This window comes from Giraffa tippelskirchi, chromosome 9 (genome assembly GCF_054371585.1).
Source record: "Giraffa tippelskirchi isolate mGirTip1 chromosome 9, T2T-mGirTip1v1.2.pri, whole genome shotgun sequence".
In the NCBI taxonomy this organism is placed as follows: Eukaryota; Metazoa; Chordata; class Mammalia; order Artiodactyla; family Giraffidae; genus Giraffa; species Giraffa tippelskirchi.
In genome coordinates, this window is record NC_137283.1 from 87,475,203 (window position 1) to 87,483,818 (window position 8,616).

Genomic DNA, 8,616 nt, shown 5'->3' on the forward strand with positions numbered 1-8,616 from the left:
AATTCATACACCTATTCAATTCAGTCAACAAAAGTTACTGATGGCTACAGATGCCGTCTAAAGACAATGAGGAAATCAAGATGAGCAAAAACACATGATGAGTTCCTTTAAGGTAGGGTCTGGCTTTTTCATCAAAGACGACCAATTAAGAAAAAAACACAATAAATTATGTTATGTATCCTTTATACATTCCCTAAAAATATTACATGCTAACTACATGAGAACATTTTTTAAAGTGATTAAATTCAGCCCCAGGACCTATATCCAGAGAAAACTAACATCTGAAAAGATATACACACTCAACTGTTCACAGTAGCGCAGATGCGGACGCAGCCTGAGTGTCCACCGACAGAGCAACGGATAAAGAAGGTAAGGTACATACATAGAAGGGAACATTACTCAGCCATAAAGAGAGTAAAGTAACGCCATTTGCGGTGGACGCCACGTGTGGACCTAGAGATTTACCGTATTACATGAAGTAAGCCAGACACAGAAAGACAAGTATCATATGATATCACTTACAAGTGGAATCTAAAAGAAAAATGATACAAATAAACTTATTTATAAAACAGAAGCAGACTCACAGACTTCAAAAACAAACTTACACTTACCAAAGGGGAAACACTGGGTGAGGGATTAGGAGTTTGGGATTAACATATACACATTACTGTATAAAAAATAGATAATCAACAAGGACCTAGTGTATAGTATAGGGAACTCCATATTCTGTAACAACCGTTATGAGAAAAAAACCTGAAAAAGAATAGATATATGTATATATATAACTGAATCACTTTTCTGTACACCTGAAACTAACGCAACATTGTAAATTAACTATACTCCAATATAATATTTAAAATTTAAATTAAAAAAAAAAGAATAGTCCCTGGAACACTAGATAATAAATTCTATTCCTTTGCCAAACTTCTGATTACCTAACATGTATGCTGAAAAAAGGTAGGCTATTTTTAAAGCATGTATCCCATATTATGTTACAATTCTTCATGACAACAAACAAGCATTCCTTTAGAACATAAAGCAACCCAAAGATCCAAGCGTTTCTAGAGAATGGAAATTTAGACACTTGTGAAAATTTTCTTTTATAAAGTTAGGTCTTAGTCCTTGTAAAAACACAGTTGCCTGGCTGACACTGCTGCCAGAAAAAAACAGTTCAAACCAGCAAACATGAAAACAAAACAAGTTAAAGAACATACACAAAATATTAGACCAAAAAGATGAAAGGCAAGAAATGGATACAGACAAGACAATGCAACTATTAGAATAATAACCAATAACTTTGCTACAAAGTACAAGCAAATAAAAACCCATGAATTACTACTAGTTTGGCACCCCACTCCAGTACTCTTGCCTGGAAAATCCCATGGACGGAGGAGCCCGGTAGGCTGCAGTCCATGGGGTCGTGAAGAGTCGGACACGACTGAGCGACTTCACTTTCACTTTTCCCTTTCATGCACTGGAGAAGGAAATGGCAACCCACTGCAGTGTTCTTGACTGGAGAATCCCAGGGATGGCGGAGCCTGGTGGGCTGCCGTCTATGGGGTCGCACATAGTCGGACACGACTGAGGCGACTTAGCAGCAGCAGCAAACAAGATTACGTAACAATTTAGCACTGGAAGGAACCCTGAGAAATCGGTCCTTTCTTTGCATAGATTAAGGAAACTAAGACCCAGAAAAACAAAGTGATTTACCCAAGATGGCAATTTATCTAAGGTCACAGAGTTAAATTAGTAAAATCTGAAATGGACTACAAGTTTTATGACTCTTAGTTGAGGGACCTAGTCAATATTTTAATAGCAACAATCAGGTGAGAACTACCTTATCTTTAAAGGTGCCTCCATATGCAACTACACAGTTCTGTGGTGCTCCCCTGCTAAAACTGAAGAAGCACTGCTGCTCCTTTTAAGAGCCAAACTTCTCACCTGCCTTCTTTCCCACTCCTCCTCTCCATCTCAAGGACTGTACACCTGCAATGCAGCCCTATTTACTGGATCATTCCTACTAACAAAGAGGCTTTAATAAAGCTGTTGCTTGGCTCCAGGTCCCTATTGCATCTACAACCCAATTTCTCCACTCCAATTTTCCAATAAAAGAAGACTATCTATACTAGAATAATCTTCCCAAATCAGGGATCGAACCCAGGTCTCCCGCATTGCAGGTGGATTCTTCACCAACTGAGCCACCAGGGAAGCCCAATCTAGTCTAGAATATTATACTACATTATATGATAATCTAGAACGCTATACCTCTACTTCCTTCCCAATGTTTTTCTAAATTCGCACTAGTCAGGTTTTCATTTTGATCATTCCACTGAAATAGCTTTTATCAAAACAAACAATGACGTTCATCCTGGCGAAATTCAAAAATCTATTTTCTGTCCTATTTGTCCTTAACCTCACAGAGCATTTGAAAAGACTAACCATTCCCTCCTTCCTACAACACTCTCTTTATAACTTCCATAGCCTCCTGCTTTCCTGGTTTTCTCACTACCTCACTGGCTACCTCTTCGTCTTCTTGGTTGAATCTGTCTCCTTCTTCTGATCTCTAAAGGCTGCAATACACAAGGCACCATGTATTAGGCCCTCTTTTATCTACACTCTCTTCTTAGGTGATCTCATCTAGACTTCACTTACCCTGCCTTCCAGGTTCATATATTCACCTTCCTGTTTGACAACTCCAGCTGGGTATCTGAACATGCCAATACAAAATCATGATCTGTTCGCTTTCTACTCTCACCGGCTCTTTCCTCTTTTTCTGACCTCATGAAATGGCATTTCCATCTACTAAATTATCCACGCCACAAATCGAAGGATAATCCTGGATTTCTTCTTAATCCTACATCCCACAACCAAACCATCTGTAAAGCCAGGCTGGTTTATCTCCAAAATATATTCCAAATTAGATAATTCCTTATCATTCCCACTGCTACTGCCCTGGTCCAAACCACCATCTTCTCTCTGCAATAGCCTCCTAACTGATATTCTGCTTTCATTCTTGCTGCCCCAGTTACAGAAAGCTACGTGACACAGAGATCAGATACCATCAAGCAGATCTTCTGCTTAATATCTTTCAACGGCTTCCAGTAGTCATCAGATTCCTTAACCAGACTCGCAAACACCTGTAAGATCTGGCCTTCCTGCCTGCTTCTCCATCCTTATCTCATGCCCTCATCTTCTGCAGCTACAGGGGCATTCTTTTGCGCCTCTAATGTGCCAAACATGTCACCAACTCAGAGATCTGCTGTACCTTTTACCCAGGACCTTCCCTTAGAACTTCACAAAGGTGAGATTACTCTGCTTTATTTTCTTCACAGACTTCGTTACTATTGGGATTAATCTCACATTTGTCTCTTCCTGTTAAATATGATACCCAGGGGAACAGAAATCTTATCTGTCTAGTTCACCAGAATAATCACAATACCATGCATTAATCTTTTCGTGAAATGATTAATCTATAATGCTATTTTGAATATTAGTTTCATTCAATAAAATGTACCTTTCCATTTTAAAGGAAATAATTAAATCGTCCCACATTCAACTAATTGATAAGACTTACATAAATCTCTAAAATGTCTAAGAAGGGAGAAAATGAACAAATCCAAAGTTTTGTTCTGAGCCATTCCTATCACAAAGTTGGAATATTCTTACTGGGTTAATTTTAAATGATGGAAATAACCTATAGGGCTTCAGACAAAATAAATTCCACCTGCAGTTACAATAATTTCTATTAGACTAATATAAACTAGTCACATTAAGTGAATAAAATTTTTTTTCTTAAAAAATTATCAACAGAGAACACTGAAGATTTACACTTCACGTATAGCTCTCCAGCTAATTTAAACTAATTTTTTGTGACATAGAATGAATCAGTTAACAGTTGCTCATCTGTTTCTCTTAATTGTACAAGGGTAACCAGATAAAAACTATAAATCTTGTCCCAATTTCAATTTCTAAGAATTGTTTATCTTCCAAAAGTGGCCAGGAGTGCTACTGTGGCAATGCTAGAAAGCTATCAATTCTACACTTATCATTTTCCAACCTGTCTTTAAAAAGTTTCAAGTAGTACACGTCACAGGTCAGAAAAAAATATTACCACAAGCTTCTGCAGTAACAGAATTGCCTCCTATAAAGGATATACAGATCCAGTTTCAAATGAATCAGAAAGTAAACCAAAGTTGTAGAGTCCACTGTATACTGAATATTATAATAAGCATCTGATCCACATGACTTTAAGAAAAATTCATTTTAAGAAAAAAAAAACTATGCAAAATCAAACAACTGTTAATTTCCTGTCATTTCCCTGTGTTCAGCTTCTTTGCATAAAACATTGCTACCTAGCCACCTCTACTGCCAACAAGAGTTCACACAATAGCCAACTAGATGAGTGAAATACAAATAAACTAGGAGCGAAAGATATGAACAGTATCTACCCTCTCTCCCACCAAAAACACAAATAACTGAAGATGAGATTAAGGTAAAAACAATATTGCTGCATTAAAGCTATAACTCTTTCTCTCCTATAAGGGAGACATGATTAGAAACAAGTAAAGCGTTTCCATTCCTCTACTTCTCGACATTCTAGGATGTTGCTAAGTGGTTCCTTATCCTACATATATTTACACAACACCGACTTTTGCTTAAAAATCAAACTATGTTTAGATTTTAAGTATAGTTTCCTAGACTCTAGGGCAGATCACAGTAAAGGCTAGACTTAAGATTTAAGGTATAATCAACTTCTTTTAAACAGCACACTGAAGCATGGGTCAAATTAACGCATCTTCACTACAGTATGTATTCCAACACTTCAGTCAGTCAAACGAAAGCATCACAGAATATTCATTCATGCGGCATTTACTGCACACCTACCATCAAGCACTGAACTATGGATAAAGCTGGAGACACAAAAATGAGACAACTGATCCCTACTATTAACAAACTCCCAGCCTGAAGAGAAAGATAAAGAGTATTAAATACTAATGATAAAGGGAAGTAACGGAAGCTGAGGAAACTCAAAACTATGATTAGAGAACAAAAAGGAGTTTGGGAAGACTGACAGAGGAGAAAACGCCTAAAATTGAGTTATTTGGTATTAGCAGAGGTCAATGATTTGGGTTGTGTATTTGTGTTCTGTGGGGTCAAGATGACAGCTAAGGTTAGCAAAAGAGGACAGTTGATGAAGGAAGACCCTATTTCAGTAAGAGGAAACGTGTGCAAAAGTAAAAGGCGTGAGATAAACTGCAAATAGTTCACAACTGTGCTGTCTAAAACGGTGATGACTGAGAACCTGAAATATAGCTAGTTAGAACAGAAATAAGCTGTTAAGTATAAAATACACATGGGATTTTGAAAACAGTACATGAAAAGAACACAAAATACCTCTTTAATAATCTTAATATTCAATGTGTTGTAACAGTATTTTGTATATCTTGAGTCAAATAAAATATATTATTAAAATTAATTTCACCTGTATGTAATTTCTTGTGCGGTTCCTGAAAATTACATATACAGTTCACATTATATTTCTATTGGACAATGATGGTTTAAAATGACTGCATTGGGTGGGGGTAGTGATAAAGTATTGATAATAATAACCAAGAGAGTTAAGTGGAAGAGACCATTACAAGAAGTATTTTTATGCCATACTAAGTTAATTGAAAGCAAAGGATCTTCAATAAGATTAAAATGATCACCTCTGACAAAGATCTATCCATGATTCAAAAATACAATGATTCATCCTCAACCCAAGAACTGGAGAGCAATAAAGCTGAAGGAATAATAACTGGCCTTGAGATAAGGTGACAAATGATAGAGGTTTGAACTTCAGTAACTTAGAAATACAGAATGCAGAATTGATTCAGACATGTTTATCAAGTAAAATAAACTGGATGTTGTGGCCAATTATTATGTGGAGTAGAAGAACGAACCTAAATAAACCCTTGAAAAATTGGGTGAATATGGTACCATTCAACAGGACCGATTTGGCGGGGAAACCTGATGAGTTCGATATCAGACACAGAGTTTAGGATGCCTATGGGAAATCAATGTGGAAATACCAAAAATCAATTATATATATTTATAGCTACCTCAAGTGTTCCAGGAAAGAGATTTAAAAAATGCATTGTATATTGATAAAAATATAGGAGGTGGAAGCGAAGACTATCAAAAGCCTGAGAATGAACTCAGCCAAGAAAAGAACAGAGTGAACAGAAGGCAGAAGACTGAATTATGAGGAAACATAATAATTAAGTGGTGGATAAAGGAGGATTCCATACAGAAGATGGGGAATGATAGGCAGGAGAAGAACCAGGAGAGAGATTAGCATGTTTATCCTAACAGTCCTCTACTGTGTTATACAGAATTATGGTTCCATGACTGTTTAACAGAAGAGATGCGACTCTGACAAAAGAAAAATCGCTTTTCTCAAGTCACAGTTACTTTTTGACATCTAAAATGACACTCTGTCAACTTAAGAGAATCAAAACAAATTATTTCCTATTATATTTTGAATAAACATGCAAGTCAACATTCAGCATAATCCTAAAGTGAAATACTTAGAACAGTAATATAAAATTCAAATGTAAAACTACAACTGAAAAAAAAAGATTAAAATAATAACCACACTAAAGTGAGAAAAAAAGTAAAGAATCTCCAGAATTGTATCCTTTTCTGTTTTACTGTTTTCCAAATTGCATGAAGCCCCTTGAACAACAACAAAACTCATTTAAATGATGACTTTGTCCCAAAGAGATACCTAATCCAAACTCTCAACCTGAAGGACCATCATAAACATGTAGGTGCCCGCCTAAGTGTACTTTTGTAGAGACAGGAGCCAAAACTTTCTTCAGACTTTCAGGAGGGTGCTCCATGACTGAAAATCACCACTCAGGGCAGACTATTTAATATCCAATTCTTTTTTCACTTATGTAGGTATAGATGTGAACAGTCTCAATAAATTTAATCTTTACGATATCTATAATACTATTCCCATTCTGAAATGGGAAAAAATGGTCCTAGTAATTTGTTCCTAGCCAGGAATCTGTTACTAATTTATGTTTGTAGATTATCCACAGCTGCAAAGTGCATGAGAGGGATTTATGTTCAGGTGAGTCAATGAGAGAGGGTTAAGCCCAGGTGAGTCAAAAAGAGGAAACGAAGCTCAGGTGAATTGGACCCGTGTTCTTCACCACTGTTTAACACTATCCCGTGGTCCTGCAAACTTACACCACCAAGTATCTGAGTACCCACTCCAACTCATCTACGCCAAAAAGACTTTTTTTGGCCAACTAGTTCCTCCTCTCATTCCATCTCTGAAGGCTTCATAAAAATTTCACAGCCTGCACCAAAGATCCTTTCCACTCTAACCACAGTCTTCATTTCCAATCATTTATCATCCCAGAGCTACCCAAAGCCTCACACACAGCCTCTTTCCCCTTCTTGACTCTGGTCCTCTTTTCCCACCTTCAATCTACAGGCCTCTGGGGTTTTCTAATTAACCCCGAACCCCTCCTCTAAGTACTCCTGCAATGCGTTCCCTTCCTTCTCTTCCCGATCCCAAATCAACCTTTTCCCCCAACTCTTTCCCCTCAAATTCCCCTCCTCCCGGGACCCTCCTACGTGCCGGGCTCGAGATTTACATTCCTAGGGACTTTCTCCTCCCCGCCTCCCCAAATCCTCCTCCATGCCTAACCCTTTAACAAGTCCACTCGCACGCCTCTGTCCACGAAAGCCACCTCGCCAGCGCCCCTAAAGTCCGGCCTCGCCCCGCACCCACAACTCCCCTCTTATCTCCACGCCCACCCTAAAGCCCACCTCCAACCCGTTCCGGCCCCTCCTCAGCGCCGACGCGGCGCCCGTCGCCTTGCCTTCTCTCCGCGGGGCCTCGGCGTCTGTCGGCTAAAGGGGGAGGAGGGGGTGCCTGACTCGGCTGCGGGGGGCTGAGGAAGCTGCGGGGCGGGCGTGGAGGGGGCCGGGGTGCGGGAGGTTTGAACACGGCGCTAGAGGAGGGGCGGAGACTGTAAGCCTGGGCGGCGGCGGCGCGGCACCTCGGCTCCAGGGTAACGGAGGCGTAGGACCAGACTGCACCGCGGGGCGCCCGCAGCCAATGATATGCCCGCCCCCGACCTCCCATTGGCTTCTGTTGCTACAGGATTCTCTTTCTATTGGCTTCGGTGGAACTGGAAGGCGGAACGATGCGTACGAGGGAAGGCGGCCATTGGCTGACCGCTCTAGCTGTGGCGGCTGAGGAGAGGGGCGAAGCCGTGCGAGCCGCAACCGCGAGAAGCCCGCCCGGCCTTTTTAGGCTGCGCGGAGCCAGTCGTGGCCGCAGAGGGTCTAGCGGTTCTGTGGGTGGTGGGAGGTGAAGTCCTCCGGTGAAGTCAATTGTAAAAATGAGCCACTGCCTAATTGAAAACAATGAATATTGTCTCGGGTCGCTTTTGGAAATCACTTGGTTTGAAATTAGAAACAGCCAGTCGCTTCTCTGTTTTTAGCCCTGAAATTGCTGATTTTCCAGAGGATGTGGAGTAACCATAATGATTCTTCTGCCTCGAAGTCCTGGCTTTCGTGAAGGACAAAAGCGCCCCGTGTTTTAGAAAGGGT

The 8,616-nt window shown here is 39.9% G+C and overlaps 1 protein-coding gene across 2 annotated transcripts in view; it reads right to left on the reverse strand.

The window, feature by feature from the left end:
- LCA5 (lebercilin LCA5) overlaps positions 1–8,074 on the reverse strand; it is a 48,453-nt gene extending 40,379 nt beyond the window's left edge. Inside the window, exon 1 of one of the 2 annotated variants that reach the window (XM_081530393.1) lies at positions 7,881–8,074. The gene's annotated coding sequence lies outside the window, so the exon portion shown is untranslated. Of the gene's footprint in view, positions 1–7,827 lie in introns of both variants that reach the window. The other variant, XM_081530394.1, reaches the window with a different exon arrangement.
- Between the last annotated feature and the right edge of the window lie 542 nt (positions 8,075–8,616).